The sequence below is a fragment of the Mustela nigripes genome, chromosome 8 (genome assembly GCF_022355385.1).
Source record: "Mustela nigripes isolate SB6536 chromosome 8, MUSNIG.SB6536, whole genome shotgun sequence".
Classification (NCBI taxonomy): domain Eukaryota; kingdom Metazoa; phylum Chordata; class Mammalia; order Carnivora; family Mustelidae; genus Mustela; species Mustela nigripes.
In genome coordinates this window covers 27,159,658-27,172,015 of record NC_081564.1, presented here as the reverse complement: position 1 = coordinate 27,172,015, position 12,358 = coordinate 27,159,658, and the positions used below count along the sequence as shown (strand labels likewise).

The following is a 12,358-nucleotide window of genomic DNA, read 5'->3' as shown; positions in this document are numbered from 1 at the left end:
TCCCAAGGGTTTAACCTCTCTCAGTCCAAGGCCCTTTCCGAAAAACTTGAAATGCTGACTCCTCTTTCCAGGTTTGGAATTCTGTTGCTCCTCAGCCTGCTCATTTACCCGTCTAGATTTTTTTAATTTTTAAAGATTTTATTTATTTATTTGACAGAGATCACAAGTAGGCAGAGAGGTAGAGAGAAGGGGGAAAGTAGGCTCCTTGATGAGCATAGAGCCCAATGCAGGGCTCGATGCCAGAGCCCTGAGATCAGGACCTGAGCTGAAGGCAGAGGGTTAACCCACTGAGCCACCCACGCGCCCAACCTGTGTTGATTTTGTCTGTGTGATTTTTGTTTTTATCTTCGTTTCAGTATTTCATTGTATCTGTGCCTTTTGGGCTTCAAATCCTTTTCAGAGAGAGGTGAGGCACAGAGTAAATAATGGAGAACACTCCTCCTCCCCTGGTTACCTCTAAGTGTTCCCCAAGTTTCCATTGTCTCAGAGCACCTGTCCCAGATAGTAACACCGCCTGTCATTTAGCGACCAGGCACCAAACTCAGCGTTTCCCAAATATTACAAGTGGTCGGGAACAGAGGTCGGAACCTCAAGCCGGCGCTCCGAGCCCACAGTAGTTGGGGTGTTCAAATGCACTGATCGGGAAGGTTTACACTTGCGCGCCCATCTGCACGCAGCACTCGGGGTCCCCCGAGAGTTTACCCCGTGGGCCCGCTCCGCGTGCGTCCTCTCTGATTGGTTAGCGGACCCGGCACCTCAGCCAATGGGAGCGCGCCTTATTGTCAGGCGCGCTGCCGGCCGGCGCGGGGGTCGAGGCAGGCAGGCCGTTGCTGTGGAGACGCCTGGTGAGTTCCAGGGTGGCTGGTTTGGGGGCATCCCCCAGATGGGGGCTTGGCTCTGTTGAAGCAGGGGCCGGAGTTGGGGCTCGGGCCTAAGGGGCGGCGGCGCGGGGCCGAGGCCGGTGCGGACGCCAGGGAGGGGGGCGCCTCCGGTAGCCTGAGTGCCACATTTGGGGAAACCGAGGCTGGAGTGCGGGAGCGGCGAGGCCGGGGCTCTTGGCTTCCTCGCGGGCCTCCTCAACGGTCCTGCCGTCACCCTGGGGTGCCCAGGACGGGCTCCAGTCTCGGGAGTGGTTCTCGGTGACAGCCTCAGGACCCACCGTTGATTCTGCGTCTGCCGGGAGCCGAGCCCAGGGCTAACCCTTTACTTCACTGATGTCCTTTCACTTCACCTTCACAGCAGCCCTGCTAGGTGTGTGTTGTTATTAGCGCCATTTATACGGGTGGAAACTGAGGCCCAGACGGGGTGAAGAGTCTTGTCTAGAGTCAGCCAGCTAATTAATGGGTCAGCCCAAGTCTAGGCTGAAAAAAACATTTTTCTAAAGATTTTATATTTAAATAATCTCTGCACCCAATGTGGGGCTTGAACTTAAAACCCAGAGATGAAGAGTTGCATGCTGTGTCTACTGAGTCAGCCGAGTACCCCTAGACTGAAAATCTTGAGTGTACTGCCTCCCAGGAGGAGGAGGAGGACCCCAGGTAGATAGAGCCTACTGGTGGCTCAGTTGGTTAAGCGTCTGCCTTGGGCTCAGGTCATGATGCCAGGGTCCTGGGATCAAGCCCAAAGTCCGGCTCCCTGCTCAGAGGGGAGCCTACTTCTCCCTCTCCTCCCTGCTTGTGTGTGCTCTCTCTCTCTCTCTCAAATAAATAAATAAAAAATTTTTAAATATTAATATTAATTTATTTATAATATTTATTAATATTTAACATTAAGCATTAATATTTAAAATATTTAAAAATATTTTATTTATTTGACAGAGAGATCACAAGTAGGCAGAGAAGCAGGCAGAGAGAGGGGAGAAAGCAGGCTCCCTGCTGAGCAGAGAACCCCGATGCGGGGCTGACCTGAGCCGAATGCAGAGGCTTTAACCCACTGAGCCACCCAGGTGCCCCTAAATAAAATCTTTTAAAAAATGTCAAAACCATTCTTTACTCCTAGGCTATACAAAAACAGTAGGAATCTGCCCCCAAATCTCACTGAATAGAGGAAACAGATTCAAAGAGGGATCTTTTTTGCAAAGCTAACCACACAGCCAGGAAGTACCACAGCTCAGCCTAAAATCTAAACTTCCTTACTCCCAGACCAGAGCATGTCAGGAAACACCAATGCTTATTACTGACTGGGTCAAGGTGCTGAGGTACTCAAAGTGTGCTGTTCTTTATCATGTATTCTTAAGGCCCTGGAAACCACGGTCTAAGGAGTTTGGAAATTTGTGATGTTAAACTCCTGAATGTGCTGTTCTAGCATAGTGTGATTACTGGGCTGGGAGTCTGAGAAATGAATAGATACTTTCTTTCTTTATTCAATAGCTGCCTTTTTTTAACCCCCCCCTTTGGCTCCGTTTAGTGGGGTTCTGGGGTTTGTGGTGAATAATACAGACATGGTCCCCATCACTTTGCTTACAGATGATGAATACACAATGTCAATGCTCAAGTAGCTATTTCTTTTTAAACTGTTTATTTTAAACTGAGTTTAGATTTAGAGAAAAGTTGCAACAATAACATTGTTTCCTTACTTCTCTCACTTTGCTTCTAATGTTAACATCTTATAGAATCATCATACAACTATCAAGAACAGGACACTAATATTGATATAATGTTATTAACTCAATTGTAAACGTAGTTTGAAATTGACCAGTTTGCCACACAATGTTCTGGTTTTCACACTTGGATTCTAACTTCCCATATTGCATTTAGATATTGCTCCTTAGTCTCCTTAGCTCTTAATGATTACATAGTTTTGTCTTTCTTAGCCTCGATATTTTTCAAGAGTACTGATAAGTTATTTTATCTAATATCCCTCAACTTAGATTTGTCTAATGTTTTCTCTTAATTCATGTGAGGCTGTGCATTTTTGGCCAGTATAACACAAACATTGTGTCATCTTCAGTGTATCATATCAAGGAGTTCAAGATGCTAATAGGTCTTAGTACTGGTGGTATTGATCTTCATTGCTTGGTTTAGTTGTGTCTGCTGGGTTTCTATACTATAAAGTTACTATCTTTCCCTTTGGTAAATATCTTGGGGGAAATATTTGGAAGGATGGAAATTTTGGTTCTCACAAATTTATGCCCACTGACTATAGTTAGAATCCATCTGTGGATCCTTGGGGTGTTTGCCTGAAAGTAATTGCCTATTTCTCTCTTTCCTCCTACATTTATTAATTCAAATTCAATTAAAGGAAGAGCTATCCTTCCTCTCATTTATTTATATTACTGTGGGCCCCATAGATACTCATTTTATTCCATGGGTTAAAGTCTAATGTTACCATTATTTTGTTGTTCACTGTTCTGGCTTTGTTCAGGATCTCCTTCAGGTTAGCTCCTATGTACTCAACAAATCCTCATCATTTTTTGGAGCATTTACTTATTTTCTGGCACCTCAAAATGTGCCAGACTCATCTTGTGTTCTCTCTGCTCCAAATCTGGGATCCCAGTTCTTGTTGCTTTAGCCTTACAGTATCTAATCAAGACACTACTCTCCACAGTTACTTAGGTCAGTTCTTTTCTTCCTCATACCCTTCAGTGTGGTTATGTAATTTGTAATACAGTTGGTTTATTGTTAAAGTTTATATTCCATTTGGGCTCCTCTAGATCTCGATTTTTTTGATTGGGATACTGACTGTGGTTGTAAGAGTAAGAACTGTAACAAAGATATACTGGAAGTGTCACTCCCTCCCCCATCCCTGCCACCTTGTTCCTGTTCTCCCCTACCTTTCACCCCTTTCCTGCTCATCCCCTGCAGCTAACTGATCACTTTGGTGTCTGGATTATCCTTTCTTTTGCATAAATGAACAGGTGGTTGTGTATTTTCTTATATCCTCTTCTTTCGTATATGAAAAATAGCATGCTATAGATAAATGTATTTTCTTTTTTCACTTAAAAATATGTCTTGGGGCACCTGGGTGGCTCAGTGGGTTAAAGCCTCTGCCTTCAGCTCAGGTCATAATCCCAGGGCCCTGGGATTGAGCCCCGCATAGGGCTCTCTGCTCAGCAAGGAGCCTGCTTCCTCCTCTCTCTCTCTGCCTACTTATGATCTCTGTCAAATAAATAAATTTAAAAAAAATCTTTAAAAAATATGTCTTGAAAATCATGCTTATTGTGTTCATAGAGATCTTATTCATATTTTAAAAAGTTTTATTGAGATAAAATTTTTTAAAAAGATATTTATTTATTTGACAAAGAGAGACACAGTGAGAGAGGGAACACAAGCAGGGGGAGTGGGAGAGGGAGAAGCAGGCTTCTCACTGAGCAGGGAGCCCAATTCAGGGCTTGATCCCGGGACCCTGGGATTATGATTTGAGCCGAAGGTAGACGCTTAATGACTGAGCCACCCAGGTACCCCGAGATAAAAATTTATACATAATTTACCTATTCATTGAGATAAAATTTACATACAATTCAGTGGTTTTTCATATTCACAGAGTTGTACCTCACCACAATCAATTTTAGAACATTTTTATCACGCCAGAAGAAAACCCTGTACTGATTAGCTGTCACTTTTCTTTGCTTCCTACTCTAGCCGTAGGCAGTTACTAATACTTTCTGTCTGTATAGCTTTGCCTGTTCTGGACATTTTATATGAATGGGATCATGGAATATGTGGTCTGTGACTGGCTTCTTTCACTTAGAATGATGTTTTCATGGTTCATCCTGTTGTCAGTAGTCTGTTGCATTTTATGGCTGAATGATATTTTGTTTTATGGATATACCACCTTTTATTTATCCAGTTATCAGTTGATGGACATTTGGATTGTTTCTACTTTTTGGTTACTATGCATAATGCTGCTATAAACATTTCTTCATTAATTTTTATAGCTGCATATTACTTCATTGTGTGGATGTACCATAGTTTATTCATCCACTATACTATCGATAGCCATTTAAGTTTCCAGTCTCTTGGAATTACAAACAATGCTGGGCTGAATAACCCTGCGTGTATGTATTTCATATTGTTGGGGGTACCTCTTTAGGATTGATTCCTAGAAATAGAATTGCTGGGTTGAGAGGTAAGCGCATTTGTTATTTTGTTAGCTATTGTCAAATTCCTCTCCAGAGTGGTTGTGCAAGTTTGCATTCCCATCAAATGTATGAAAATAGTGCCTATTTCCTGACAACCTCCAACAGAGTGAGCTGTTAATTTTTGTGAATTTTAATTTTTGCGAGTGTGATAGTGCACGATAGTGATAACAAATAGTGATATTTGTGATATATATCACAAATATATATATCACTATATATATATATCACTATATATATATTTGTGTGTATATATATATGTATATACACAAATATATATTTGTGTGTGTATATATATACACACAAATATATTTATATATTTATATATATATTTATATATTTATATAGTGATATATATATTTGTGATATATCACAAATGTGTGTGTATATATGTATATACATATATACACATATGCATATATGTGTGTATATATGTGTGTACACATATATACACATAAATATATATACATATACACACATATATATATACATAATATATATACATATGTACACAAATATATATATACACACACAAATATATATATATATATAGAAACATTGTCTCAGGGCTATTTTAATTTGCATTTCTCTAGTTATGAGTGAGTATGAACATGTTTTCATAGGCTTGAGGGCCAGTTGTATGTATGTTTTTGTGACTTATCTATTCATATAGTTTCCCCATTTTTCTTTTTTCTTTCTTTTTTTTTTTTAAAGATTTATTTATTTATTTGAGAGAGAGAGTGTGAGAGAATGAGCATGAGAAGTGGGAGGGTCAGAGGGAGAAGCAGACTCCTTGCTGAGCAGGGAGCCTGATATGGGACTTGATCTTGGGACTTCAGGATCATGACCTGAGCCGAAGGCAGTTTCTTAACCAACCGAGCCACCCAGGCATCCCAGTTTCCCCATTTTTCTATCAGTTTTTTTTTCCTTTGCTTGTGGTATAATACATTTAATGTGAAATGTAATTTTTTTTGAAATGTAAATTTTAATCTCTTTTTAAGTGTATAGTTCCGTGGCATTAAATACATCTACACTGCTGTGCAGCCATCACTACCATACATCTTCCAGAACTTTTATTTCCATCTTCCCACACTAAAACTCTGTACCTATTTTTTTTTTAAGATTTTATTTGTTTATTTGACACAGAGAGAGAAATCACAAGTAGGCAGAGCAGCAGGCAGAGAGAGAGGGAGAAGCAGGCTCCCCAACAAGCAGAGAGCCTGATGCGGGGCTCCATCCCAGGACCCTGAGATCATGACCTGAGCTGAAGGCAGAGGTTTAACCCACTGAGCCACCCAGGCACCCCTCATCATTGTTTTTTTTGTTTGTTTGTTTGTTTTAAAGATTTTATTTATTTATTTGACAGACAGAGATCACAAGTAGGCAGAGAGGCAGGCAGAGACAGGGGGAGAGGAGCAGTCTCCCCGCTGAGCAGAGAGCCCGATGTGGGGCTTGGTCCCAGGACCGTGGGATCATGACCTGAACCAAAGGCAGAGGCTTTAACCCACTGAGCCACCCAGGCGCCCCTCATCATTGTTTTCTAAGTGTCAGAATATACATTCTGTATGTATTTATTATTATTTATTTATTTATTTATTTAAAAAATTTTATTTATTTGATAGAGACATAACGAGAAAGGGAACACAAGCAGGGAGAGTGGGAAAGGGAGAAGCAGGCTTCCTGTTTTAGGGAGCACAATGTGGGGCTCAGTCTCAGGACCCTGGGATCATGAGCTGAGCTGAAGGCAGGCGCTTAACGACTGTACCATCCAGGCGGCCTGTATTTATTTTTTTAGATTTATATCTAGGTATTTTATTTTATTTTATTTTTTGGAACTATTTTATTTATTTATTTGACAGATCACAAGTAGGCAGAGAGGCAGGCAGAGAGAGAGAGGAGGAGGAGGCAGGCTCCCTGCCAAGCAGAGAGCCCAATGTGAGGCTCAATCCCGGGACGCTGGGATCATGACCTGAGCCAAAGGCAGAGGCTTTAACCACTGAGCCACCCAGGCGTCTCTGGAACTATTTTAAATGACTTTTTTTTTTTTTTTCAATTTTGATTTCCAGTTGTTGCTGGTATATAGAAATACAGGGTGTTGACCTTTACCCTGTGGTTTTGCTACACTCACCTGATACTTCTAGGACTTTATCTTGTAAATTGTCATTTGTGAATATGAGTGGTTTCATTTCTTCCTTTCTAATCTTTTTGCTTTTATTTCTTACTTTATTGGGGTGACTAGGACTTCTAGTGCACTACTGAATAGGAGTGATGAAAGTGGACATCCTTGCCATGTTCGTTATCGTAGGGGGGAAAACATTCAGTCTAATTATGATGTTAGCTATAGGGGCACCTGGGTAGCTCAAGTTGGTTAAGCATCTTGATTCTTGATTTTGGCTCAGGTCATGATCTCAGGGCTGTAAGATCGAGCCCTGCATTGAGCTCTGCACTCAGCATGGAGTCTGCTTGAGATTTCTTTCCCTCTCCCTCTGCCCCTCCACCTGTTCTCTCTCTCTAACCCCTACTATCTGTTTGCCTCTCTAAATAAATGAATAAATAAATAAATAAATAAAATCTTTAAAAAATCATGATGTTGGCCGTAGCTTCTTTGGTAAAATGTTTTTTATCAGATTGAGGACATTTCCTTTTATTCCTGGTTTTCTTCTTTCTTTTTTTAGATTTATTTATTTAAGAGAGAGTGTGCACAAGTGGGAGGTGCAGAGGGAGAGGGAGAGATAATCTCAAGCTGACTCTGTGCTGAGCTTGGATCTCAATGCCAGGCTCAGTCGATCTCATGACTCTGAGATCACAACCTGAGCTAAAATCAAGAATCATGCTTAACTAACTGCATTACCCGGGTACCCCTAATCCTGGTTTTCTAAAAGTTTTCTTTTTTTTTTTTTTTTTTTTAAGATTTTGTATATTTACTTTGACAGAGAGAGAGACAGCGAGAGAGGGAACACAAGCAAGGGGAGTGGGAGAGGGAGAAGCAGGCTTCCTGCAGAGCAGGGAGCCCAATTTGGGGCTCTGGGGCTCAGTCCCAGGACCCTGGGATCATGACCTGAGCTGAAGGCAGATGCTTAACAACTGAGCCACCCAGGGGCCTCATTTTTCATTTTTTTTTTAAATCATTAATGGAGAACACAGTATGTGATGATCATGTGCAGTAGGGGGCACATCAGAGGGATGGGGGTCAGGGAAGCTCCTTGATGAAGTCCCATTTGAATTGAGATGGGAATGTTTCCCTTCACTCAGGAATGTCATATTTCACAGTGTCACCAAAGCCGTTAGTGAGCTGTTTTCTGCATGGCTTCTGCAGCTTAGCTTGTCATACAAGGGTTCTCCTGTGAATGACAGATGCTGGTCTTAGAGAAAGATTTGACTGAGAAATTAAATCTCCCACTAAAATATGCCGCCTAGATACCACTCATCTGCTTGTTAATCCCTTCCTTTTTGGAGCACCTGTTTTGTGCCAGACATGGAGGTGCAAAGGTAAATAAGACAGGACTGTTTTGGAGCTTACAGGCTGGTGGGAGAGACCCAGAGTAATTCCAGGGCAGAGGTGAGAGTATGTAGAGGAAATTTAGAAAGAACCTGCTCTTGCTGTATGAAGTCAGTGTAAGATTTTTGGGTTTGAAAAGCTGTTCTATTGTTATATCTTAGGTAAAAATTCTCATATGTACTGATATTTAAAAATCCAAGGTCAGTTGCAAGCTAGTGATTGCTATGTACTATTTTGGCAAAAGTAAAGGGGATAATACAGTCCATGTTACAGAATTCCTATAGTCCTCTCAGGGTGTATTAAGAGTACAGTATTCTGGCTCATTCTTTATTTTGCTATTGGAAATTGAGGGAGCTGAGGAAGAGTGGTAATGATAAGATAGAATTGGGGGTCTGTGGTAGAGGGGATCATGGTCTCATGGAACTAATGTACAAGACGAGTCGTTGGGAGGATCACTTTTTAGGTTCCTCTTCAAATGTTATGTGGACACTCACAAGTATGCCTCAGTTCCAGTATGTATCTGTGTCCAGCCCTACGACTGCCAGCCTTATGAGATAAGTATTATCAAACCCATTTTGCTGATTAGGCTGAGGCTTAAGGGTCCTGGCTGACCTGTCCAAAGTTACAATGCTAAAGAGGGACAAAAATATGACTAAGCCCAATACTCTTTTCAGAGGCTGTTTTGAGTTTGAGATAACACAGATGTGTCTTGTAAGTGTCTGAGATGGACTTTAGTGGTAGAGGAGTGGAAGGTACTATATTTTTAGATTACATTAGAGTTAGCACAGGAGCCTTTTTCAGTGGGGACAATTGGCTTGAACAATTTCTAAAGAATTAGGAAGCCTGAAAGTTCTATTTTCTCTTCAGCACCGTGGGCTCTGTGACAGTCTTCTGGCCCTGATCATGGTGCCCAGGGAGCTTTTGTTTTGAGGAGTCCAGAGGCTTTCTCTGTAGAAGTAGGTGGACAGAGGGGTGGGCAAGGACTTGGGCAGCAAGTGGGACCAGAAACCTCTCTCTCGACTTGGAGCTCACTGTTTTTCCCCTCCGACTTGGCTGGTCATTCTTCATTCAGTCTGTCCTGGAGCAACTCCGAAATGGGACCTGCACTGGGTACTGCACGAGGGTCCTGCTCCTGGGTGACATAGAAGCCCCAGAGGAAGGCACTAGCCCATCTAGCACAATCCCAGTGGTTGTTGGGTGCCTTCCTGCAAAGTGCTGCTGAGGCAGGAACAGGTAGGCTCTCCTCCTTCAGGAGTAGGTTGCCCTTGGACATGATGGCTGTATTGATGTCCTTCCACCTGTGGATGTGGGGTCTGCTGCTGCCACACAGAAACCTGATCTCTCAGTCATCCCTGAGTGCTGCTCTTATTTTTCTCTCCATGCGGATTTCAGGTGGCATCTGGGAAGACTTGCTGTGACCTTGGGGCTAGCACTTGCCCTGTGGAGAGCCTGTTGGGAGGCCTCTGGTTAGGTATCAGCACTACCCTACAACTTCTCTCCTGCACTCTTTACCCCATGTATAATCATTTGTCCCTGATTTCAGTTCTTTTGGGTATATACCCAGAAGTGGAAATGCTGGGTTATAAGGTAACTTTATGTTTTTGTTTTAGGAACTGCTGAACTGTTTTCCATAGCAGAGCATGAGGGTTCCAGTTTCTCTACATCCTTGCCAGTGCTTGTTATTTTCTATGTGTGTATGTTTTTAATCTTTTTCTAAAGATTTATTTATTTATCTGAGAGAGAGTGGGGGTGGGAGGGGCAGAGGGGGAGGGAGAGAGAAACTCAAGCAGACTGCACTGGGTGAGGAGCCTGATGCAGGGCTCAAGCTCATGACCCTGAGATCAGACCCAAGCTGAAACCAAGAGTTGGATGTTCAACCAACTGTGCCACCCAGACACCCCCTATATGTATGTTTTGTTTTTTCTTTTTTTGTAGACAAAGCTTTTTAAAAATTTTTAAAATTTAAATTCAATTAATTTTTTAAAAATATTTTTAAATTTATTTATTTATTTTTAAAGATTTTATTTATTTATTTGACAGAGAGAAATCACAAGTAGTCGGAAAGGCAGGCAGAGAGAGAGAGAGGGAAGCAGGCTCCCCGCTGAGCAGAGAGCCCAATGCGGGACTCGATCCCAGGACCCTGAGATCATGACCTAGCCGAAGGCAGTGGCTTAACCCACTGAGCCACCCAGGTGCCCCAAATTTATTTTTAAATATGAGAGAGAGAGTGAGCACAAGCAGGGAGGGAGGGAGGGGCAGAAGGAGAAGCAGACTCCCTACTGAGCAGGGAGCCCGATGCACGGTTTGGTCCCAGGACCCTGAGATCATGACCTGAACTGAAGGCTACCACTTAACCGACTGAGCCACCCAGGCATCCCATAAATTCAATTAATTACCATATTGTGTATTATTAGTTTCAGAGGTACAACTCAGTGATTCATCAGTCTTATGTAAAACCCAGTCAGTGCTCGTTATATCACGTGCCCTTCTTAATATCCATCATCCAGTTATCCCATCCCCCACCTCCATCCGCTCCAGCAAAACTCAATTTGTTTCCTATGATTAAGAATCTCTTATGGTTTGTCTCCCTCTCTGATTTTGTCTTGTTTTATTTTTCCTTCCCTTCTCTTATGATCCTCAGTTTTGTTTCTTAAATCCCACGTATGATTGAGGTCATATGATATTTGTCTTTCTCTTATTGACATTTTTCGCTTACCATTATGTACTCTCTAGTTCCATCATCATTGTAAATGTCAAGATTTCAGTTTTTTTTGATGGCTGAGTAGTATTCCACTATATATATTTATACCACATCTTTATCCAGGTTCATCTATTGATGTGTATATTTTTAAAATTTTATTCTAGTTGCAGGGTTTTAATTGTATAGTTTCTACTTTTGTCTCTCTCTCTCTCTTTTTTTTTTCTGTATCGTATGGCAGTCACGGTGTCCATCATAGTATAGCTTATCGTAAAGCAGCAGTTTCCACACTGGGCCTCAGTGTTCTTTTTTCCTAGCTGTAGAACCCAGGAGGTAAAATAGCTATTAGCCTAGAGGAGATTTGAGTCTTCCTTGTCTGTGAAAAGATTGTACTTCCTTTCTTGTGAGAACCCTTGGAGAACTCAGAGCCCATGGTGGAAACCATGCTAGAAATCATTGCTGTAGTGCTGTTGGCAACAGCAGTCAATTCATGTTATCCAGGTGGAGCATGCATTCAGTCTGTATGCCCAGGCTCGCTTTCACTGCCTGCTGGGCCCTTTCAGGGCCTTCTGCCAGGTTCTTAGATGGGACTTTTTCTAATTCCTCCTCCTGCGAGATCTGGCTTGTTTGGGGGTGCCCCTCCCTGTCCCAGCCCGTCAGGCTGGAACACTTGGTGTTATCCAGAACCCCTCTGTTCCCTCCAGCCTTCCAGGTGCCGAGTCCTCTGAGTCTGCCCCCTGGACTGTGTCCCTTCTGTCCAGTGTTCCATCCAGGTTCCTGGCATCTCTTTGTTTAATAACAGCATGTAATTCACATACCATATAGTTCACCTGTGTGGAGTGTATATATCAGGGATTTTCAGTATATTCACAGAGTTGTGGAACTATCACCACAACGAATTTTTTTTTAAAAAGATTTTATTTATTTATTTGACAGAGAGAGATCACAAGTAGGCAGAGAGGCAGGCAGAGAGAGAGGAAGGGAAGCAGGCTCCCTGCTGAGCAGAGAGCCCGATGCGGGACTCGATCCCAGCACCCTGAGATCATGACCTGAGCCGAAGGCAGCGGCTCAACCCACTGAGCCT

At 42.4% G+C, this 12,358-nt stretch overlaps 1 protein-coding gene across 2 annotated transcripts in view; it reads left to right on the top strand.

Moving 5' to 3' along the window:
• Positions 1-773: 773 nt before the first annotated feature.
• The window catches only part of CABIN1 (calcineurin binding protein 1), a 148,710-nt gene continuing 137,125 nt past the window's right edge, over positions 774-12,358 (top strand). For both annotated transcript variants that reach the window (XM_059408953.1, XM_059408952.1), the window contains exon 1: positions 774-845. The gene's annotated coding sequence lies outside the window, so the exon portion shown is untranslated. The remainder of the gene's footprint in view (positions 846-12,358) is intronic.